The 25622-nt window shown below is 38.3% G+C and overlaps 1 protein-coding gene across 2 annotated transcripts in view; it reads left to right on the top strand.

Annotated features, from left to right (window-relative positions):
- COL25A1 (collagen type XXV alpha 1 chain) overlaps nt 1-25622 on the top strand; it is a 527832-nt gene that overhangs the window by 43167 nt on the left and 459043 nt on the right. The window lies entirely within an intron of this gene.

Genomic DNA, 25622 nt, shown 5'->3' with positions numbered 1-25622 from the left:
AAGTTCCCAAAACTTTATTCCTTCTCTGTCTTACCCAAGTTCTTTTTACTTGACCACAGTCTTCCGAATTCACTTTACTAGGTAGCTCTCCAAATTAAAGAATTTATTTGTTATGAAAATATTTCTTCTTTTGACCCTTCTTACATAATCCTCATTGAATAGAAATATAAACGAGTAAAAAAGTTTACAGCGTGCTATTCCAGGAGTTTGAAGGAAACACTTTCAAAAACCGATGCTGAAAGTGGATGTAGCTTTGTATAAGGAGCTGGGGTTAAAGGACGGACAGTTTTCTCGCTTGTTCTAACTTTGTACCTAGTGCGGCTGCACCTTGGGTCATAAATTGGAATTCTAGCTCTCCAAGCGAAAAATTCAGAAAGAGCACATTCATCCCTTCCTAGTCACACACTGAATCTTTATTTTCAAGAGTCTTCCTGCAGTGCACGGATGATAGGGTAGCCTCTTGCTGTATTGCTTGTCTTTTCTCTCTCTCTCACTCTCTGGCTGCCTGTGTTTTTCTTTTGTTGTTATTTTGAAGCTAGCATTGCTTTAAGGGGGTTAAATGGAGGAAGATGCCAGTGATAGCTATTACAAAGTAGAAACAAGTAGTAACTATGTGTCTATGCGTTTACCAACGATAGTTTATGTGAATGCAAACGGTTAGAGGTGTAAGCATGAATATCTGTCACATATTTGAAGCCATGAATCCATCCTAACTGCAGTGCTTGAGAAGTGTCTAAAACAATTGGGAAGACGCTGCTATTGTACTTTAATGTGGCATTCCCACTGCATCAGAACTAGGGTAAAACTTACATGATTGAAGTGAATCAACATAACTTCTGGGCCTTATATATTAAATCAAAATATAGATGTAGAAAAGGAAAATACCATTAGTCACAGTGACAGAATTTTACTTCCTGTGTACAGACTTCTTTTAGTCACTATGGCAATGAAACCTCATTTTTTTAGTAACTGAGAAGTACCAGCAGTGTATTTGGAAGACACAAATGATAGTTTGCAGCAACAGACATATAAATGAAAATTGAATTTTTAAAAGTCAGGAAGTTATTTTTTAAAGGAAAATAGGATTTAGTATTTAAAAATCTTGATTGATTTTTCTCATTGTGAAAATTAGTCTGTTTCCTTTTTCCAGTCACTCTATGGAGACTGCTGGCACATGGTAATCAATGAGCTCCACACAGCTATTTGTAGGGATCTGCTCTATGTAACCCACTGTACTAGGGGATGGTGAAGTTATACAGAGGGGTAGGTAGGTCACAGTCCCTGGCCTCAATGGCCTTAGCCTGGGAAATAAAACAAATTGTTGATCTATTAGAAAGTTATTTATAAATTTTAAAGTAATACAAAAATATAGTGGGTTATAATTCTAACATAAAAATTTACTGTTGTTATTGTCTTGTGCCATGGAGTCAATTCCAAGTCATGGTGACTGCTCCAGAGGGTTTTCTTGGCTGTAATCTTTATGGAAGTGGGTCACCAGACCTTTCTTTAACAGTGCCATTGGGTGGGTTTGAACTGCCAACCTTCTGTTTAGTAGCTGAGAGCAAATCATTTGTACTACCCGGGGACCATTTACTAACAATAGATTAATACGTGTCAAATGAAAAAGTAGAGATAGAAGTCCAAATGGAACTTGTCTTAGTCATCTTGTGCTGCTGTAACAGAAATACCACAAGTGGGTGGCTTTAACAAAGAGAAGTTTATTCTCTCACAGTCAAATAGGCTACAAGTCCACATTCAGGGTGTCAGCTCCAAGGGAATGCTTTCTCTGTTGGCTGTGAAGAAAGGTCTGTGTCATCAGTCTTCCCTTGGTTTAGGAGCTTCTCTGCACAGGAACCTCAGGTCCAAAGGACACACTCTGCTCCCAGCACCGCTTTCTTGGTGGTGTGAGGTCCCCACGTGTGTCTGCTTGCTTCTCTCTTTTATATCTTAAAAGAGATTGGCTCAAGACACTATCTAATCTTGTAGACCTCATCAGTATAACTGCTGCTAATCTCTCTAATTACATCATAATGATAGAGTTTACAACACATGAGGAGATAACATCAGATTACAAAATCATACACAATAATACAGTACTGGGAATCATGACCCAGCCAAGTTGACATATTTTTAGGGGACACAGTTCAATCCATGACAGAACTCAAAATGGGTAGACTGTAACTTTTGGCTGGGAAGTTCAGAGAAGATGTCTTGAAAAGGGTAATAACTGAGCTGAATTTTTAATGATTGTGTTTACAAATTCAGTAATTTGAAAATGGGAGGATCCTTCGGGTAGAAGAAATAGCAAGAACAAATGCTTGGAGGTATATGTTAGAGGCAGTCATTAGATCATTTCTTTATGGCATTTTAGCATAGTGATGAAAAGCACAAATCCAGAGCCAGATAACATACTCAAATCGTGGCACCGCCACTACTATTGTTATTAGTATTTATGTGGAGGTGTCATACATTATTTGGTTGAAAATATAATAACAATAACAATAGCGTTACTATTTTTATTAATAATATAAGAATAATGATAAGGATTGCTAGTAGTTATGGAGTACTGTTTCAAGTGTTTTATATGTATTAATTTATTTTATTCTCAAAATAATTATATGAGTGAAATACCTCATAGATTATTTTCCCTTTTAAAAGATGATAAACTGAGATACAGACAGAATAACTAATTTTCCCAAGATCAGGCAGCTAATAAAATGGCCATAGAGCTTGAAATGTCGATTAGGGTCAGATTGGGCAGTGGTTTAAATATAAGAATGCATATAGGTGTCAGAAAAGACTATAAGAATGAACCCTGTATGGTTACTGGAAAGCCATTTTGGTTTATGTACAGAGGAATAATATGTCAAAACAGTGTTTTAGGGAGATTAAGCTGGAAATTATGATCGTCCAGGGCACTGACTGACTACTGTAGTTGTTCAACTGTTAAAGTGTAAGGGTCTGAGGTTGGGTAAGAGTCTCTGGATGGTGCAGACAGTTAATGTGCTTGGCCACTGACCTAAAGGTTGGAGGTTTGAGTCTGCCCGGAGATGTCTTGGAGAAAAGGCCTGGTGATCTACTTCCAAAAAATTAGCCATTGAAAAACCCTGTGGAGCGTGATTGTACTGTGACACACTGTGTCGCCATGAGTCGGAATCAACTCAACGGCAGCTGGTTGGTTGAGGTTGAGTACTGGCAGGGAGAACAGAAAGGTAGGGCAGGAAACGAAGATTCAGTTGGATTCTGTGACAGTTTGGTGAGGGAGAAGAAGCAGCAGCCGTCAGTGATAACTTGTAGGTTTTTCACATATGTTAATGATGATTTTGTTAACAGATCATCTCTCCTCATATTTAACCAACTTCCTAATGCTTAACATCAGCCAACCTTCTTTTGAAATCCTTTTTCCTTCTTTATGTTGATGATCATTGTTAAATCTTGGTTCTCGTCCTGCCTACTTCCTCCTTCAGAGTTCTTTTCTGTAGTGCATTGTCTTCAGGATCTCAATCTGGGACTCATTTCTTTTTCATTTACATATCACGTCATTATAGGGTATATATGCTGTTCAGTTGCCTTTAAACTGGAGGCAGCATAACCCAATGGAGAAACGGATCTGGGTCCGAATCTCAACTCCCCCATTATTGTGGAATAACAGTGCTTTGATCTTAGTTTTCTCATTTATAAATGGGAAAAATACCTACCTTACGGAGTTATTATGAGCACTAAATGAGCTAGGGAAAAGGCTCAAATCACAGTAGGCCCTTGACAAGCTTTATTTGCCCCTTTGTTCCCTTTCCTACTATCCAAATATTTCCCTTTAGTTCAAGTTGCTTCCCTGATGGGGACTTTTCCTACAGTAAGAAGAATAGTTGTAATTTTCTTTTGCTTGCCAGATGTTAAAGTGTGCATTATCAGCTTTCGTAGATAAATAGCACAGTGATCGTCTCTCTGCCTTAAACATGGAATGAGTTAACACTCTAAAAATATAAGATATGAACTACAAAGAGATGTAATAAACTGGCTTTATGTGAAATTATGTTTCAGACTGGGGGTGAAAATTTGTCTTCAAATTGGATTCTTAAGTGCAGCTTGAAGACAAGCCGTGGGAACATGATATATGAAATATAAAATTTTCCAAACCCCTTACATATCTAGACATTTTATTTGTGCAGATGTTGTGAATGATATAATGATTGATTTTTTTTGTGTAGCAATTAGAGCAGGAATTTCATTTGGTTAAACAGATGCTGTTGTGAAGAGAGTTTATCTCAGCAAAATACTGACTTGTACAGAATTATAGGAGCTGCTTTTTCGGTAGGTAGGTGAGCCTAGATAAAACTACTAAGGTGACCTAGTCAGTGTGGTCAGGTTAGCTAAGTTTTGGTTAGGGATTTGGAAATTATCTGCAGTAGACTTCTCTCTGATTCAGTGAGCTTTGCTGGACTCCAGTATCTCAAAAGTAAAACATTTAAAATAATCTCAGACATTACAGTAAGAAGAGATTTTAGGTCCAATCTGGAACAACCATGTTGCTATATAGAGGAAGAAACAGAGGTCTGAAGATTTACCGGGACTTGTCCAAGACTTCTAGTAATGATCATGGAAAGTCAGAGATCAAGCTTTGGTCTCTGAATTCCCAGTGTTCTTGCCACTTTGCCACAAAAATCCCATGAGCATTAACACTATTTCAGCCACACAACAGTCCAGAAATAAGGCTTCTGTGAAATTTGAAAAAAATAAAAATAATAGGACTTGGAACTGAATCTCCTTTAATTATTATTGCTCATTTTTTAAAAAAAATAAATTTGTTTTATTTTCAAATAAATTTAGAAACCTTTCTATATTTCTTTCAAAATAATAAATCTAGAAACCTTTAAGATCCCCCAAATTTAGTTGCCTCTACAATCTTCATATGAAGTGGATTCTTCAGGAATCTGCATCACGTTGGTACCCTGCGTACCGACATTCTGCCGGGGAAGTTAACTCCGGTGTGAGAAAATGGCACCCGCTTCTTTGCCTCCAAGTCGCTTGTAGCCAAGCTAGTTGCAATTGTATGCATTCATCCAAGGTAAATTTGATCTGGAATAAAGTTAATTTAACTACGTACACATTTCTGAATGAAAAATTACCATTGAACTACTGATTAAATTTTATTTTCTTTTGAAAATAATTAGAAATATAGCACCAGAGGCTACTTAAAACAGTACGGTGAAGTCTTTTGCCTTCCTATCTGGGTTAAATCCATACTAAAACACACACACACACACACACACACACACACACACACACACACAAATACACAAATAATCTTAAAGAGTTAATATCTGCTTGTAGTTTCTCTGTGTGTCTCCTTTCTGAGAGGCTTTGGGTTCACACGTGAGGAGGTGAGGTTAGCACTGATGGACAGTGTGGCAACTGACAGGCTCTGTTCTAAATCCCGGTTGTGACTTCTGGACTGCCACTTAAAAGATTCTGTAAAATATTCATTTCACCTGATTAACGGTACACGCGTGGAATGTAATGGGAACTTTAGTGTGTCCCAAACTCAAATCAGCTGGTTTGGTTTGATTTTTTTCAAACTCAAAGCAAGATTTGACTGTAAATAGTAGAATTACAGCCTCTTCTTGCGTGATCCAAGTTTCTATTACTTTCTCTCACCTTTGTACGGGTTATATGTTCGTATGTGTAGTAGAGTGTGTAACAGATACAATATTCATTGGGAGGTTTAAATATATGTGAGATTACCAGAAAGGGTCACTATTTTGAAGTTACTAAGTGTTTTAATGGGAGGAACTTACTTTTTGTTGCTATTTTGAATTTTTATCAACTTCTCACCTCTTCTGTCCTGTTTTTTTTTGGGGGAAGGCAGGTGGGGGAGGGGACCAGCAAAAGGGAAAGAGGTTTTAAAAACAGTCTAGCACATAATAAAAAATACAATTTGAATGAATGAGTGAGTCGTGGTTCTCATTTGGAAGAGAGGTAGAGTGGAGGGGAGGAAAGGGGCCCTATATAAGAATTCTGACCACAAATATTCACCCCCTTCCCCATTTGGAGACACTGCCTGGGAGGGAGCCACTGCTTTGGAGCAATGAGTTAAAATACATTTGGAAAGCACCCAGACCAAATTTTCAGCTTCAGTGGGGTCTGCTTGTTTTAGTAGGGTGGCACTTCTTTGGTTGTAGGATTTAAGTTTTATTTTTTAAATTAATTTGGAGGATAAGATGAAGGCATAATGAATGTAAATAGTACACTGATGCTTTTTATGAGCCAAATAATTTTTCTTTATGGATGAGGCCAGAACTCTTGAAAAATTGCAGAAGTCATGTTCTTATTGTCCCAAGTGACAGAGCTTTTCTGTCAAGTAAAAGTTGCACTGAGAAGAGAAATTTTCCCACCCAAACAGGATACTTATTTGTTTTTTTTAAATAGTTCAGTTCTCAGATTTCACCTGTTAGATAGCATTTTCTTTGCCTATCTACTCTGGTTCATCCCTAACAGGCAAGGCCAATTTTGTTTGCCTTGTGTTTGTATTAGTGCTTTTTGAAACTAAGGTAAATCTGTGAAAGCACTTAGCATAGCGCCTGGTGCACGATAGAAGGTCAACAAACGCGAATTTTCCCTTTCTTCTCTAGGACTATCCAGAGACATCCAGATTTCACTTTAAATAATTCATATGTTTATTGGCTTGAAAACTCTGCCAAAAACCTAGAAAAATCCCTCTGTTGGGCATTGTGACTCCTTTTCAGGCATATTGATCAAAACAGTCACAGGAAATCTTGTTAAAGGAATTTATCCAATTCAGTTGAATTTAATCTGCATTTATTCAGGATCTACTACATGTAGGGCACTTGTAAAGGCATTGTGTGGGATAGAAGAGTAACTGTAACATTTTTCTTGTGTTCAATTGTTTTTAATCCAGGATTGGTGAAATGAGTGGGGCATATATTACACATACAAACACACACACACACCTACATATCTGTATACACATATAAAGGCGCCCTGGTGGTGCAAACAGTTAAGCACTTGGCTGCTAACCAAAAGGTTGGCGGTTTCAATTTACCCAATAGTTCCATGGGAGAAAGACCTGGCAAACCGCTTCTGTAAAGATTACAGCCTAGAAAACTCTGTGAGGTAGTTCTGCTTTGTCACGTGGGGTTGCCATGAGTCAAAATTGACTCGATGGCACCTAACCACAACAACATACACATAAGATAGATAGACAGCTGCTGTCCAGTTAACTCTGACTCATGACGACCCCATGTACAGCAGAATGAAACATTGCCCAGTCCTTTGTCATCCTCACAATTGCCAGCATGTTCAAGTCCATTGTTGTGGCTTTTGTGCCACTTCATCTCACCGAAGATCTGCCTCACCCTCACTGGCCCTCTGCGTCACCAAACACAGTGTCCTCCTCCAGCGATTTATCTCAGTCTGGAAGCTCTGCTGAAATCTGTCCACCATGGGTGACTCTGCTAGTATTTGAAATATCAGTGGCATAGCTTCAGCATCATAGCAACACACAACACCACAGTACAACAAACTACAATACGGGTGGTGGATATGTATATATAACCATATATACATACCAAACCAAACCTGTTGCCCTTGAGTCGATTCTGGCTCATAGTGACCCTGTAGGACAGAGTAGAACTGCCCTATAGGTTTCCCAGGAGGGGCTGGTAGATTCGAATTGCAGACCTTTTGGTTAGTAGCCTAGCTCTTAACCACTGCGCCACCAGGGCTCCAGTATATACGTAATGTCCTGTAATTGCTGTTATGCAAAGGTAAACCACAGCAGACTGCCCAATAGTCTCTGTCACTCTGGCTTTGTGACCTGGAATGAATTATTTAACCCCCACAGCCTCAGTTTCTTCATCAAATAAAATTGATAATAATAATAGGACTAACAATATTTTACCTTCTTCATAAGATTGTTGTGAGGATCAAATTAAGTAATGGTAATAAAAGCACATTTAAACTACAAATCCCCTTACAAATATTAAATATAATAACGTGAGGAAGAAATAAAATACACAGTTTTTCTTAACTTTCTGCTGGTGTAAAATCAGCTGTAGTGCTCTTTGTTGGTGAGATTCATCAGGTCTTTTGGTTTCTTTCCTATTTAACACAACTTATAACTTTTTGTTTTAAAACAACCTATAAAAGTATCTGTTTTATTTTCTTAAGATTGTTATTATTTGATGTTTCTCCAAGGGTGCATTTTAGAGTGATTCTAGGAAAAAACGCTTAGCACTTTTGAGTACAAATTAGAAGAATATGAATGCTCAAGAATGATTTTTAAACTATGGCCGGTAGGTTTACTTCCCTAAAGAAAATATTGTGGCTTAAAGCTTTTATGTTGATTCTGCCATACTAATTCCCTACAATCTATTTAGGCAACTATTGTTATTTCATTTTATAGCAGACCTGTCAGGCAGGTATTATCTGATTTTATAGGAAAGGGAACAGACCCTGGAAGATTAAATGACTTGCCCCAGGATACAGTGCTCATTCATACCAGCAGGGAGCCTAGAATCCAGGTCTCTAAACTCCTGGCCCATTCTTCTTTCCACTACATGACACCCCCTGTACTATTGGATGCCCATCACCTTGGCTAAGAGAGAAAAATCTCAAAAAGTCACCGGTAGTTTCTCACTCTTGGCGACCTCGTGTGTGTCAGAGTAGAACTGTGCTCCATAGGGTTTTCAGTGGCTGATTTTTTGAAGCTCGACAGGCCTTTCTTCTGAGGCACCTCTGGGTGGACTCTAACCTCCAATCTTTTAAGCTGGCAGCTGAGTGCGTTAACTCTTTGCACCACCCAGAGGCTCCTGCAAGAAGGAACCAAACAGTTCCGACTCATGGTGACACCATGTGACTTAATTCCCACCTACTTTTTACTGTTGGCTGGTATAACCGTAACGACCTCCGTATGTCTCCAAAATGATGTTTCCTCTCATTGAATTAGAGCGTTTGAAGGAAACTACGTATGAGGTTGTCACGAGTTGGAATCGACTTTATGGTAACTGATAACAACCACAAGCATGAGTTACTAAAATGTGTGAATTATAGATTATTTATAAATAAGCATAACTTTAAAAAATTATTTCAAGTTGTAAAAACGATGTGATAGAGGTGTCCGACCTCTTCTAAGTTCACGAAGAGGAGAGAGAATCATTAGCAGCATCAGCAGCCCAAAGCTGATTCCTGTGATGTGGAGGTGAGACGTTCCTCCACCCTCTTGACCTTTTTACCAATACTGATATTGCTGTCCCTCCCGCAGCATTTTCTAATTCTCTGCTGGGTTGAGAATTCATTGTAATGGCCACACGGAACTCACAGACCATACTCACAGTTATGGGGTTTATTAGGGAAGTAACAGGTTACAGTTCAGGATCAGGAATGACTCAGAATACAGTTCTTAGATCAGGACAGCCTCTTCTCAGATGTGCACACAAGCAGGCCTTTCTCTGGCCCTTGGCCTGTCGGCCTGGCATTTGCCTGCTTGGGCAGGTGTTACAAAGTTCTTTAGCTCCTCTAGGAAGCCCTTGCCTGAAGGTGCTCTGCTCTCTCGCTCTGTGGTTCAGCATACCCACTGTAACCACCTTGATCCACGGGCTGGGAAGCCCACTCTGCCACCTCACATCGGTCTCCTGGTTCTGCTGCCACCATTTTCCTGCTGCTGCTTCTTGCTGTCTTGTGCCATCTCTGGTGTTACAGCTGTCTGTCTCTTGTCTCCTGATTCTAGGAGGTTCTCAGCACATGGACCTTGGGTCCAAAGAATGCGCTTCGCTCCTGTCTCTTCTTGGAGGTAGTGAGGTCCCCCCTTTCTGCCTCTGGGATGGCTCCCATTTCAAGCCTAGAGGGATGGTAAAACTGACTAATCCCCTCATTAGGATTCTATATACCTTATTTGCATAGTCCCACCCACAAGGATGCCATGTACCGTATTTACATTATTAGCAAGCTATCCAATCCCCTTGGTGGGCCACAAGCACCTTATTTGCATAGTCCCACCCAGTCATTTGGTGGAAGTTACAAGACCATATCAAGAAAGGCCATATAAAAGTGGTTCGTTGCACTACAGGCCACCTCCTGGCTTTTCTAGCCATGGTTCTTTCATACTTGGAGGATAATTTCCCCCTCCCAGTTGTTTTACCAGCCCAAAACAGTCATTAACAATTAGTCTTTCAGTGGGGCAAAGAGTCCTCAGGGTGAGGTTACTCAGGTACCAGCCACTCAGGTCTGCTGCAAGTGTCCATCAGGATCGGCAAGAATCCATCAGGTTCTCCAGAAGTCATCTGGGCCTCACCCTTCCTGGTGTCTGTGAGAATTTAACTGAGAGAAGATTATTCTGTTGCTCCGAGCCTCAGGAAGTAGCACCGTAGCAGAACCTTTAAGGAACTTTAGGCTAGGCCGCTGTACTCTAGTCTGCCTCCCCCTTAGTCCACTCTTTCACACCTACAACCTCCACAATTACAGTTTTTACAATCACAGTTAACCCTGCTAACAGTCAACACTGCTGAATCATATGATCCTATCAGCATCTTCTCCCACCATCTTCCCCAGACCCATCATGAAAAGAGGAAACGATTCAGTGGGGATCCTCCCTTGTCCCCCTCGTTTGGAGTATAAGCACACCACGAAAGTGTGTAAGCCAGCCACTACATGCCTTTATCTCCCCCTGTTTTAGATAGCCAATGTTTAAATTGTCCATCCCTCTCAAACCAGTACTCTGAGGAGACAAGCATGCTTCTTGGTCTGAAGACTTTTCTGCCCCGGTTGGAACTTTGAGCATCTGCATCCATAAGCAAAGTCTGGTCTAGAGTAAGCCATCAAATTGGAGCAATTTATGCCAGCTCAAACATCTCTCACTTCATTCGGTCAAGTTCTTGTCAGCTCATCCCTAGTCCCACTGGACATGGTCAGTGGGTACCAGCCATAAGCTCAGGACAAGTATATACAGTAATCCAGTTTCCTTGCTAACAAATGTTTTGCTGAGAGAGGAAAGTAGAAATCTTATCGGGCTTGCTTTAATGAATATATGACTTACGTGTATGTAAATTAATGTTCTAAAATATTCAAAAATTAATTTACTTAGTAGGTTTAGGTAGGTCATGAATATTTGCTCTAGTATTTTTTTTCCTTTTTTGTAAATACATTCTTTAATAGACGCAAATGTGAAGTTTTAATCCTATTTTGATCAAAGCATGACAGATTCAGTATTGTTGGCATCAGAAGTATGTTTATTTAACTGTATTGCATTCCTGTATGAGCTTTTTTGTTGTTTCTTTTGTCACTCCTCTTAGATTTTAAAATTGTTTTTAGCTATAGAGAATAAGACAGTGGTCTCTCCTCCCCCACCCCAAGCATCTAATCTGTGTAGGGCCAAGGTGGACAGCATGATGGTCAGTGTACATATTCATTATGCAAGGAACTGCAGTATGCCCTGAAGAGTATAAAGATCATGGAAATATTAAGATGACTTGAATCTTCACTTATAGGTACTTAGAGTCTATTAGGAGATGACACATATAAATAATTACAACATGGAATAATCACTCTGTTCCATAAAAGAGGTACAACTAGAGTGCTGTGAAATTTAAAGAGAAGAGTTGTTACCTTTGCCTGAGGATACTCAAGAGACCTTCCCAGAGGAACTGGCATTTGAACTGGGCTCATAAAGGCTTAAGGAGCCCTGGTGCTGCAGTGGTTAAGAGCTCGGCTGCTAACCAAAAGTCTGGTGAGGTGAACCCATCAGCTGCTCTGTGGGAGAAAGATGTGGTGGTCTGCTTCCATAAAGATTTATAGCCTTGGAAGCCCTATGGAGCAGTTTTACTCCGTCCTGTAGGGTCACTATGAGTCAGACTCGATGGAAATGGTTTTTTTTCTTAAAGGCTAGGCTGGATTTGAACATAAGGAGGTATTTCTGTACAGTTCCCACCATGTATATGAATTAGTTAAGGCAGTTAAAATATTTAGTCCCACAATGTCTGACTCCAAGTAGGTTTTCAATAAATGTATATTGGACCACACGATTCATTGTATGCCACTAGCCAACTTTATTGAGTACTGTCAGAAAAGTAATTGGAGAAGTTTTACCCAAAAGCTGATTTGGGCAGTGCTTCTTCACTTATCAAGGGTTTTACCTGCTTAGTTTCCCCAGTTCATCATCTCGCAAGCATTAAACATAGTCCTGTGTCCCTGAACCATGGTGCAGCTGCTTGGTGGCTGTTTCACCCACCCCTCACCAATCAGCTGTTTACCGGAGAGCTGGATGGCTGTCTGACAAACAGATGATCCCCTGCAGGAATGAGAGGAGTAGCCTAGCAGCTGGGAGGTTGCTAGAGCTCTGGCTTGGGGTGGAAACTGGCATTATTGCATTGCATGGGTAGAAATTGATGGATGCTTATTTTCAAGGCAGACTTGAAGATAGGGAGATACTAATAATTTTTGTCTTGGACGGCTCTGAAATGCTTTGTTCTTGGAGGTAAGTAGAGTGTCAGATTCTGTAGACCCTAGTGCAATGTCACTCGAGATTCGTGCCTTCACTACTGCTCATTGAGTAGGTAGCTGGGGCGGGGGGCTTCAACACAACTGTCTGAATAACCAATGAAGATTTCAACCCCCATGTAGGATCAAGGAAACCCTGGACACACTTGTCAGCAAAATAAGCCTTTGTCATAGTTGAATATATATACACGTTTATAATGGAAATGTTGAAAGAGTCTGAAAAGGGAAATGTTAATCACTTTTTGACTAATCATAACTGAACAAACTAGGTGAAGAAGAAAAGATTTCAAATCACTCTGGACTAGAAAATTAATAGTAATTATAATAATAACAATAAATTTATATAGGGCTTTGTAGAAGGTAAAACATTCTCACATATTATCTGGACTGGGGGACAATATAGCCTTTTCTCAGTTCTTCTATTTAATTCTCTTGAGCATTTGGTCCTGTTGGCTGTCCTTACTTCTGTAAACTTTCTTTCCCTTGCCTTTGATGCCAATGAACTCTCTTTCTATGATCTCTCCCCTCTGCTGGCTATTAGTACCCCATGGTTTTTTACTTGGATCTTGTCTTTTATGTCTGTATTTTTTCTCTTGATGTCGTCTACTCAGATGAATCCCAAATCTTTAATTTCAGTTCTGATCATTTGAGTTATAGCCCCATATTTTTAACTAGCTGGTGGTCATCTTCATACAGATGCCATAGTTTTATCTCAAACTTAGCATGTCCAAGGCTAACTTCACCTGCTATATCTGCTACTTCTGTTGGTGATCTACTGGTTTTTGTTATTGACGTCACCATCTCTTCATCATCCAGATCTTCCTTTCCTGTGATTCTGGCATTCATCAGTTTTAAACCTCCAGCAATTGATCCTAAACAATATTATGAGTAGTTTGGGACTCACAGTGACCCCATGTGTGTCAGAGTAGACGTGTGTTCCATGGAGTTTTCAGTGGCTGATTTTTCAGAAGTAGATCACGAGGTCTTTCTTCTGAGGTGGACTCGAACCTCCAGCCTTTTGGTTAGCAGCCGAGTGCATTAACCATTTGTACCACCCAGGGTCTCCTAAACAATATTACATCTTCCCGTATTCAGGTCCACATTACCACTTGTAGACTCTTACAGTAATCTTCGAACTGGTCTCAATTCTTGTCTTTTTTTGCTACATAGAAGCATTAATTGACTTTCTTCCTTTCATCATTCCTTACCTGGCATTCAAAGCGTTCCATAACCAGGCTCCTTTCCACTATTTCGGGCTTATCTCCCTCTTTATTCCCTTTCCCCTATACCGTATATTCCAGTTCATCTGGAACACTGTAAATTCCTCATCTACAAACAACATATCTTCTCATCTGAGGTCTTTGATTAGATTTTCCTCCTTTATTTCCAACTTTTAGAGCCCAGTTCAGATGCGAGTCTCCCTACTAGAAATAATTTGTTCATTGTCTGAACCTTTAGAAGACTAATTCTGTTTCTCTTTAATGGTAATTATTAAAATTGGCCTTCCATTCCAGTGTTTATATATATGCATTTTTCCACGTAAGATTTTTGAAGGTGGGACTCATATTTGGTTTCATCTTTATATCCGTCAAGAATCCCAGAATAGAGGCCTTCTTCTGGACAATTTAATAAGTTTGTAAAATGAATAAGTGAATTAATGAAGACGTATAGCAGAGAGAACAGATGGGAGACATATATGGAAAAAGATTAGAATAATAGTGTTAATTATGTAGAAGAATTAAATTGGAAGACAATTTAACCCTAAAATATTTATACAGTCTTGCATTCATCAGTTTTAAAGCTCTGTTAGTTGAGTATTAACTCAGAATTATTTTGATTTTGCTATAGTTAAAAATAGTGAGGCATTCATTGGTGATTCAGTGGTAGAATTCTTGCCTTCTATGTGGAGGACTCAGGTTCGATTCTGTCCAGTGAACCTCACGTGAAGCCACACTCATCTGTCATTGGAGGCTAGCGTGTTGCTGTGATGCTGAACAGGTTTCATTGGCTCTTCTAGACTAAGATGGACTGGGAAGAAAGGCCTGGTGATCTACTTCTGAAAATCAGCCACTGAAAACCCTATGGATCACAATGGTCTGATCCACAACAGATCATGAGGATGGTACAGGACTGGGCAGCATTTTTGTTCCATTGTGCATGGGGTCACCATGAGTCAGGGCCAGCTTGACGGCAGCTAACAACGACGTAGTTAAAGATACAGAGATGTACTGAGTATGGTAAACATGTTAGGATTGTTCACACAGTAAGATCTGAAATCATTTTGAGAAAATAAGAATTACTTCGGGTGGGCTGGAGTACTCATTCATCATCAATTAGAATACCATTCACTTCCCTTATGTTGTTTGAATAACTATCAGCATTTCTGCATATTGATGTAAATGATAATTATTTAGTGTCTAAGCTTACTTTAATTATTTGTTTACTACTCGAACTAGTAGCTCTCTGGCATTACCATAATCCTTACTGTATAGGCTTATCATTTTCATTTAATATCTATGCTTAATTTGATATTAAGATATTGATATTTGCATACAGTACCTTAAGGACAATTTGAATTTCGATCATTACAATTGTCATTGTTTTAAAATGCTGCTTCTGAGCACCTAGGGAATTTAAAATATCTGCTATAATAGTGTCTTTCTTCATGTTTACAAAACAATTTCCTGCTACTTTGAATGCCTTTATTGCTGTCAGTATTTTCTTTTTGTGTATTATTTAAGCTTTCCCAGCAATTATTATTATTTTTTTTTTGGTTATTTAGTAAAAAAATCCATTAGAGGATCATCTGTTAAAAATCAGCAGCCTGCCGGCCCAGCCTCTGTATACCTGTCCTCCCCACAAGGGAGACCCCCTGATCTTCCATCAGCAGGTGTATCCTGAGCTATAATCCTCAGGACAAGTCCCCATCATTCTGTGGGAGAATTTTACTGTCTGCAGTCACTGAGTCATTTCTTGCTGCTATCTGTGAGCTAGTTATAGTAGGGGAAATTCTGTCCTATTCCTTTGCCACAATCCTTAACGTAAGGCCTTTTCTGCCTTTTTCTTTTAGATTTAATTCTTACTGTGCTGTAGTTTGGGTATATTCTGCTGTTTTGTTTGTTTGTTTGTATTGTTTTTAAGCGATATCCTGTCTTAATGGTTGCCATTGTTGTCCAGTTCCATAGTCGCTATGCTCAAGGATAACAAAGAATTTGGCCTATAGTAGGTGTTCATTTAGTTTTTGTAGAGTGACTGGATGCCTGCAGTCCTGCCCTTGAATTCCATTCCAACCTGCTGCTTGCTGATTGCATTTCCTGCTCGTCTGAGTTGTTGAGTTTCTCCTGCCATTTCTTTGCCCAGCACTATGCTCCGCACATATGGTGGGACACCTCTGTTATTTCAAGTTGGACCTCCATCATTGATGACTTCTCTGGAGTGGCTTTTTGATAGGTACTTTTATCTCCAAAATAAGCTTTATTTCCACACCTTCTTACCATTTAATTGTTTCCTGAGCACCAGTCCCAACCCACAGGGCCAAATTCCTGGAGACATTTCAGCTTTCTGTGTTTGCGTATGATGAACTAGATCATGTTGTTCTATGATAAGTGGTGTCCATTATTTCCTGGTTTGTCTCGGATAGTCTAGTTTTCATCTGCTGTTGTTGTTAGGTGCCATCGAGTTGGTTCCGACTCATAGTGAACCCATGTATAACAGAACAAAATACTGCCTTCTCCTGCGCCGTCCTCACAATCGTTGAGATCATCTGCTATTCTGGCGTAATTATTAATAGAGCCCCTTTCACTCTCAAAAGTGTCTTGGTTTGAATGACAAACTATCCAAATATAGTCTTCCAACCTCTGCCCTAAGATATGATCATAACTGAACTTTTAATTTTGTCTTATGAGTGTCACTCATAGTTCTGTATTGAGAAACTTGGAGGTTTATATTTTAAATCTGATAACATAAGGTATCGAGCTTATTAAGTGACTTTGCATTTTATAGCTATTTGAAATAGAGACTGTGAAATGTAAATATGAAGATATCAAATGGACAAATCAAGACAGAAGATTTTTCTCAAGGCCCATGCATTTATTATGCATTATATTATCATAAGTTTAAGAATTTCTGGGAGGCCAATTTTAAAAGACTTGCTTCATGCCCTTCATCAAATATTCTATGAAACAGCACACTGCCTAGACACTTGATTTTGAGTGTCTATAATTGTGTATGCTTAGTTATGTCATCTCCTTTGGGGACCATATTGCAAGTGCTACAGTCATTGAATTGCTTAAGTGAGGAATGATAACAATTCTAAAAATAGAGCATCTTGGGGTATTTTTTAAAAAAGTGATTGTGTGCCTTCCATGTGCAGTATAGCAGAAAATGGCTAGGCCCTGGTAATTATTCTTGGGCTGCTGTCTGTGAATTAAGGCTTAAATATCTTGAATTTCAGATGCTTCAGCTTCCTTATATTCATTTTGTAAAGTCCCTCAAAATTGTTGCAAATTACTGTAATAGAAACGGAGCAGTGGGATCTTGTGAGTACATTTAAGGGCAGTGTAATCATAGGAAGGCTGACAGAAATGATATAGCACTTTCTTTGATCAGTTCTGTGAACTTTACAGATATTATTATCCTGCTTTTTATTAGTATTTCAGTGGATACTACGATACTGGAAAAAAGGAAACATAATTCACAGTGTAGACTCTATGCTTATTTATTGTGCATGCTCAGCTTACCTTGACTTAGGGAGTGAAATGTCTGTTTTGGGGTATTTTTCATGATGAGGAAAACAAATCTGCTTCTGTTTCTTTTCCTCTTATATCCCTTTGTCTATTCTAGGATTGGGCAACAGGACAGTGTTTTTGTATGACTGTAATGTCAACAAAGATGAGGGTTTCCTGTAGTCTAGGTTTGATTAGAGGGTCACTATGAGTTGGCATTGACTTGACGGCAGTGGGTTGGATTTTTTGTTTTTTTAGGGCTGATTTGTTTGAGCTATAAGATTCCTTTATGTAGGTAAGTGCCTGTTATCTACCAGACTTGTTTCTTCTTTTACTTCTAACTTCACTTCCTCCAGCAGTAATTGTGTATTAAAATAACTAAACTTAAGAGAATCTGGCTCAAAATCATGGATTTTACAGATATAGAAGGAACACTGAGAGGATTGATCCTCCTACTTTCCATTAGCACCATACCTCCCTATGCCAGGAAGATGGTAATCTATGTCAGATTTAAAGATTTTTAGAGAGGATATTCTGTTCCAGTTTTAAATAACTTCACTCTCCGAGAAATCTTTCTTATGTCTACCTAAGTCCTTCATATTTGAATTTAAGGCTATTTCTTTTGGTTTTGTCCTCATTGTAGATGGAGAACAGCTGGTTACTGGAATAACTGATCAAATACCTTAAGAATGTTATTAAATCATCCATCAGTCTTTTCCTTCACCAGGCAGAATAATCCCAGTTCCTTTAATCTTTCCCCGTAGATATTATTTTCCAGCCCTTTAATCATCTTTGTGGCTCTTCTCCACTTTAGTAGAGTTAAATTTGAACCCTAAAAATTGGGTACAGGTTTTATAAAACTGTTCCTTTTAGAATAAAGAATAACTATCTGGTCCTACAAAGCTCTTGGCAGAGTTACAACTGCACCCAGAGGCCCCTTTTATCCCAGAAGCAGAGCTGGTTCATAAACCTTTCCCTTCCAAGTCCACAGAACAATTTCTATCACATGCATTGATGGCATAAGAGTCATCGGGTCAAAAACAGATGAAGGCTTAAATTTTAGTGATACTTTCCTTAGCTTCTAATTTCTCTCCACTCCCACACTGACTGAAAAATTTATCACACCTTTCTGTAGTTTATCAATATTGCTATTAATAGATGAAGAAATATTTTAAAAAGGATAGTTAATACGGAGAAGGTCCTTAAAGATGTTGAAAACTACTTGGAGAAAGCTTTTTTAACAAAATTTCATAAGAGAAATACAAGTGCATTTGCTAAGTTAATAATAAATAATAATTATTTTGCATAAAGAGCCCAAGCTCTTAAAATAAGAGTTAAGAAAACTTTAGCAAAGATAAAAAGCTAGTTAATTCCACTTATTGTCATTAAAGTGTTGATCTTTAAAAACAAATAATACCGGTATCATACACAGAATGCGAACTTTAAACAACAGGGAAGGATCGTGCAAACATACTATGTGACTTCTGGTACTAGGATTATACCATAAGCTTTGTCCAGTTCAAGCTCTATCTTATGAACAATAACGTTGGCTAGTTTCCCAGACCATAAAACTACCATTCTTAATTTGAACTTCAACCCCACACCCTTGCCTTTTGAAAAACTTTGACAAATTGTGTGTTGAGGTGTGTGTTTATTGCAGGGAGTGAAATGGAGTCTGTATGGGTTAAGGACATTCATTATTCCAAGGTTTTTTTTTTTTGAGACTAAAAACTTTCAAGCAGAACAGGCTGTTAGAAGAATTGTTGGTGGAATTGACTTCTTGTTACACAAGTGGTGTAAAGCTGAGGAAATGTGGCTGCGAACACAGCAGCTATTGGACTGTTTGTAGGAGAAGCTGGATGGCAAGCATGCAAGCGTGTGCAAAGCAAGCAGTATTCCACTTTGTAAAGGCTCAACACACTGATGTCACAGTTAGGAAATGTGGCATGTATGAAAGAGGAAGCCCATCAGCCATTAATATTCCAAACCAGGGCTTTTGGTCTTTGTATTCAGCTCCCACTACAGACTTGGCACAATTTAAGGATTCAAGGTAGAAAAAAAGTCAAGACTGGATATGGGGTCCTTTCTGTCAACTTTTTTTTTTTTTAAGGTTAAGTGAAATAGAAGTATATATACTTGTAATAAAAAAGACTTATGAACACATCAGGAATATGTACAAATGAATTAAAGTGATGGAAGTAGTTGTCTAGGGGTGAGATTGGGGTTACTAGGTTCCACTAACTCTACTTCAACAACAAATTCTGAATGTTTCCTGTGTTATAAATTAGAAACTACTTGTTTTTAATTAAGACCATGTGTAAGCTCAAAAGCACTTGAGGACTAAAGGAGTGCCAAGGTGAAAACTGGTGGTGTTTATCTGAGTCATTTGTTCCTTAAACCAAATTTTTTTGCTAGGTGAATGTTTCATAGATTTGGGTTAGCACATGACCTGTTTCATCTAAAGATTCCCCATTAAGTGACTAGCAGGTGATTTAATGATAGCGTATTCAGAAACCATCTAGAAAACAAGATCATTGTCCCTGGTGTATATATGACTTAAAAGAATTTTTTAGCAATAAATCTTCATTATTAAAACAAGGTTTCTGTTGTTGTAGGGATTGGACAAAGAGGGTGAAAGTGAAGAGACATGGCACTACAGAAAATACAAACCATATAGATGAAATTTTGGAAAGAAAGGGCATTTAAGAGAGAAGGCAAGGAATGCTGGCAAAGCTAAAAGGAGTATCTTCAAAATAGAGTAAGAATGATTTGACTCTAATGGTTACCATAGATTTCTAGAATGTGAGAACTGAAAGACACCATAGAAATTGTATAGCTCAATCCCATAAATTTATAGATTAAAAAAACCTGAGTCCCGGAAAGGTATTGTTTTCTTTTGTCTCTCAATTCTACTGAAAGGCTGTCTGGATGAATACTGAGGTAGTGAACAGTCATTCAGCAAATAAATGTGGGAGGCCTTACATACTGTTCTGGAAGAAAAAAATTTCCATTCAAATTAACAAATAATAACAAACTGACTTCAGTAAAAGCAAAATAAGTACTCTCGGGGCATATTTATTTGTACCCTGTATTGAATCAGAAGGGATTTATATTTTAATACAGGATAAAAAGATGTACAAGTGATTACTGTACAGTAACAGTGGTTGAAATTTAATGGACTGCCACATTACTGGGCAAACAACTGTGTTATCTCAATTAAAATTTTCACAGTGACCGCATGAGACACTATTAATGTTATCCTCCCTATTTTATAGGTAACTGAAGCACAGAGAGATTACATCACTAGCTCAAGGGCAGTGTCAGCATTTGAACTCAGATCTGTCATTGGAGTCTGTTCATAACTGTGACGTTACAGTGCCTCTGACTATACAAGGCAGAAAAGTAACATGCCTCAAGAAAGGGTAAATGAACTTACATATGGCATTCAAAGAATGGGGAAAATCACATGAAGCCAAGTAGAAGACAGGATTAGAGGTAGATCTGCTGGAGATGGTGGTCTTGGTAATGGCCTTTGAAGGACAGTGGATTTTAGACAGATGTTAATGAAAGGAAAGATGTTTTGGGCAGAGGACACGGCAGAGAGAAAGCAAAGTTTTGGGGCAAGTATGGAGAGTGACAGATTGGGGTTGAAGTGAGTGGAATAGTGGGAATTACGGCTAGATAACTAAGTTGGGGCCATGTGGCAAAGAGCCTTGGTTAGGATTTTGTACTTTAAGTAGTGGAGCTTAATTTAAATGTCTTCAGGGTGAAAAACTGAAAAAAAAAATCTGGAATTTCAACGAGAATGAATGATACTATGTAGAGGTTTTATATTGTCTTACTATCACAGGATAATGTCTTCTTTGTACTTGCTAATTTCAGTGTCACGTTTGTGTTTAAAAATATTTATCTCTTTGAGTGACCTTCATTTATGATAATGAAAGTTACAGATGAACATTCTAGTAAACTATCTTTTATTTAAGTGTTTGTAATGTTGTCTTAGTCATCTAGTGCTGCTATAACGGAAATACCACAAGTGGATGGTTTTACCAAAGAGAAGTTTATTCTCTCACAATCTAGTAGGCTACGAGTCCAAATTCAGGACGTCAACTCCAGGGGAAGGGTTTCTCTTCTCTCTCAGCTCTGGTCTATCTGGTCTGGTAGCATCTCAGGGCAGGAACCTCAGGTCCAAAGGATGCGCACTGCTCCCGGCACTGCTTTCTTGGTGATATGAGGTCCTCCTGTGTCTCTGCTCGCTTCTGTCTTTTATATCTCAAAAGAGATTGGCTCAAGACAGTATCTAATCTTGTAGATCTCATCAGTGTAACTGCCGCTAATCCATTTCATTAGATCATAGTGATAGAATTTACAACACATAGGGAAATCACATCAGATGATAAAATGGTAGACAATCATACAACACGGGGAATCATGACCTAGCTAAGTTGACAGATATTTTTGGGGGACACAGTTCAATCCATGACGAAGGTATTTCAATGTGAATGTTCTATTTGGTAGCAATTTACTGTTTCTGGAGAAAGAAGTATATCAAAAGGGGAGTATGTTCCTGAAAGTTGAAGGATACCATATTATTCTTTTAGTAATGATGAGGTGAATTCAAGAATAGTTGATTCAAAGGTTACCATTAAACCATCTTTTTACCAGAGTATTTTCTGTGCATTAATATGAGTGGAAACTTGCCAATCTTGGTTTTAAATAATACTTAGTATAACTCCCTTGTTTATTCATATAATTTTTATTTCTCTTTTACTGCCCTGGTTGAAGGTTTATAACCTTGTAAATTTTACATGTGAAAAAGTCCATCTAGATGAGCCCTGATCTTACCCAAAATATAATTGAGCTTTGAAAGAGAATTTTTCAAAATACTTCAAGTATTTTCAAAATACCTTTGGTATGAGATGTTTTATTTATTTATATTCATAGATGAATTGCCCTTGCTTTCTGTTTCTCTGGTTGTGCCATTCATTTGAACAGTTAAGTCTCACATTTATTATTCTTTGTGAGAAACAGATCACGTTAGAAATGTTTGTATGTTTTAATTTCTGGTTACCCATGAAGAAGAGCAAAGTACTGTTACTGCAGTGCTGGAATAATACCTAGCATTTTTATGAACAGGACATGTTGTATATTATATCTCTTGGACATGATTGATTCAGGTCACACTCAGCTTTTGAACATGTTCAACTGATCAACTGGTAGTATAACTGTTAGTTAAAAACATTTCTTTATCAGATTACATTAATTTTACATATTTCTAAAACATTTTGAAGCCTTTTCTTCATTTTCGGTGATCATCCTGAGTAGTTTAAAACTTTTTAACAGTGTTCCTAGAATTTTTTCCTCCTATACTTCCATTTTTTTTTTTTTTTTCTTTCAGATGAGCAGAAAGAGCCCATTCCAGTCTGGCTGTCTTCCAGACTAACAATTGTCTTTAATTGTTACCTTGGCAAACAATTCCTGTTTAGATCTATATATAATAAAAATCTATATATAATATTAAAAATCTATAGCTTTTAACATAGTTTATAGATTGTTATTTAGAAATGTAAATCATTAGGGAAAATATTTGAGTCAAAGAATGTTCTCTAAACAGTAAGATTATTTTAAAGCATTGTAGGACAATAAATAAGGCATTTCTAGAAATCAGGTATTTGGAGGAGACTCAGAGTTAAAATGCCTTTCTTGGATTAGGATGACTTTTTCAATATAAAAAATGTTTAGCAATTAACTCTATTTTGTGCCAGGTTCATAGAATGAACATGATTTATTCATTTCCTTAAGTACTGAATGAGGAAAGTGGCCATTTGTGGTTGTTCTCTTGAGTTTTATGAGAGCTTTTAAGAATGAACTGGAGAAGTTACAGGTATTTGGGGAATGGCTTTGGGTTTCATCCAATTCAGGACAAATGTTCTCTGCCAGGTTCTGTTGCCTTTGCTGCCTGGCAAACCAAGAAAACACACAATAGCTCTTATTTAGAGAATATCGGTCTTTGTTTCTTGTAAGTTTATTTTGCTTTATTTAATAGATATATTCTTGAAAAAATTGTATGCAATGTAAAGCTTTATAAATTAGATGTTTTAAATACATATTGGAGCTTCCAATTTAAGAGATAATACAAAAATGAATAAACCTTTTACAAAATGAGTCATTTCTCCAATCGGTTTTATTAAAAAAAAAAAAAAAAACACCAAGTGTTGGTATTTTGATGATTTTTTGAACTGTCATTTACAGTAGGATATGACTTTATCTTCAGACAATTTTAGGAAAATATGAATGAAATAACTATAAAATATAAGAAATGTACAGGAAATCAGTGTTATATATTAAGCAAATAAGATGTATTTAGCCCTGCTCTCAAGAACTATGGGATACAGAGAAGTGTGGCATGATCTTTGCTATAGAGGAAATTACACCTAGATCTAACTGCACAACCTGTGCCATAGAGGAGGTACCACGTACAGTCAACTATATAATCTGTGCCATAGAAGAAGTTTTGGTTTACACCCAAACCTAGCTGTATAGTCTGTTCCATAGTGGAGATTACACCTAGACCTAATTTTGTTGTTTGTAGCACTGAAGAGGTTACTTCTATGTATAACGGCATACTGTCAGCCATAGAGAAAGTGGACACAGTCTGTGCTGTAGAGGAGGTTACATAGCTCTAACTGCATCATCTGTGCCGTAGAGGAAGTAACATCTAGTTCTAACTGCACGATCTGGCCAAGAGGAGGTAATACCTAGACTTAATTGGACAATCTTTGCCATAGAAGAGGTTAGCCCTGGATTTAACCACACAAACTGCCCTAGAGGAAGTTACACCTAGATTTAATTGCACAGTCTGTGCTGTACATTGGGTTTCACTTATACCTTGCTGTTTATTTGCTTCATGACTTTCCTGGACTAATTCTGTAAAGTCTGTATCCTTTGTCATGTGTGTCCACTGAAGTCTCTGCTTGTTTAGCTTAGTGGTCAGCTCGTGATTGGACAGAAGATTTCTTAAATGCTTTGAATCAGTAAATATCCTACTCTTTGCTGAAGGGCTCTTTGTGTGTGTTGGGGTATGCGTTCAGTTCTCCAGCAGTTTACAGCTCTGTCTTACCCTTCACTTCTTGCTTGCACGGAACCTTAAGGCCAGCCACAGGTGAGAGATTCGGGCCTTTTCAGGTCTTCCAGACCATACTCACAGTCATGCACATGGCCTTCTAGATCCCAAGGAATATGTCGGAGCTTTTCAGAGTCCCATGTGGACATCTTATTCCTCAGTTTTTCCTTTTAAATGTTTTGATCAACTTCTTGTTAGCCTCAACTGGTATCACTACCTCAATCAGCAGCATTGTTAAAAAATTGCTGCTGATTGATTTCAGCAAACACACTGGGGTAGGGCTTTTCTCACTGAATGATTTCTGAGTCAGGTCAAAAAGAGACAAACTTTCCCAGGGAGCTACCAGACAGGTCAGATAATGACAGTTCTCTGGTGGGGTGGGGATTTTTTTGGACCTGTAAACCTGTTCTGCCCACCCAATGACTGCTGGGGTGCTGGTTTTCACAGCTACCATGGTTGTGAGGCTGCTGGTTTTGCTACTGTCTGAGGAGCTGGGGAGAGAGGGATGGGAATAGTGTAAGTTAAAATGCCATAAAACTTCCTGTCCTTTTCGAGATACAGCTGTTTTTCTTGAATTAAAGATCCTCAGATTGTTGCAAGTCTTTGGTTAATTTCCAGAGTTCTAGAAAAGTTCATTTTGAAAATTTTGCCAGTGTTCTCATTGCACTTATGGAGGAGTGGAATTTTGGAGGTCCTTCCTCCACCATTCCGGAAGCTTCTCTGGTGGCTTCATATTTAAGCAAGTTTCCCTTGTGGTCTAAGATGACTGCCAGCAACAACTGGGTAACATGATTTCTGGTTCTCACTGAGATGGAGAGAAGGAGGGACTAGCTTTTCTTTCCCAGAAACTTTAAGCAAACAAAATTAATACAGACCTACTCTTCCCTGGAACTAATATTAGTTACTGGTAGTGGGGAGGGAATAACCATAGTTGACTTAATATAAACATCTGTGTGTGAAATGAGTGTTGGTGAGGCAGCCACACTGCTACCAGGGATATTTTTGGTGAATAACTTTAGATAAGGGAAAGCCATTATCTTGGAGGAGAAAACAAAGTTCAGGAAAGGAAGACTAGAGACAATGATTGTGAATTCTTGCCCAAACCTTATCTTTAACTCTTGCTTTCTTCTTTATTTCTGCAAAAAGACATTTTGATGCAGGAAGAATCTTAGCTTTAGTCACGACATTGAGTAATTTAAAAGTTTGTCCATATAGGCTTCTCCCCACTTATTATATTTTTCTGTAATGGGGGAAGACTTTTAATG

This window comes from Trichechus manatus, unplaced genomic scaffold (genome assembly GCF_000243295.1).
Source record: "Trichechus manatus latirostris isolate Lorelei unplaced genomic scaffold, TriManLat1.0 scaffold00071, whole genome shotgun sequence".
Taxonomy (NCBI): domain Eukaryota; kingdom Metazoa; phylum Chordata; class Mammalia; order Sirenia; family Trichechidae; genus Trichechus; species Trichechus manatus.
The sequence above is the reverse complement of the archived record's forward strand: the minus strand, read 5'-3'. Positions and strand labels throughout refer to the sequence as shown.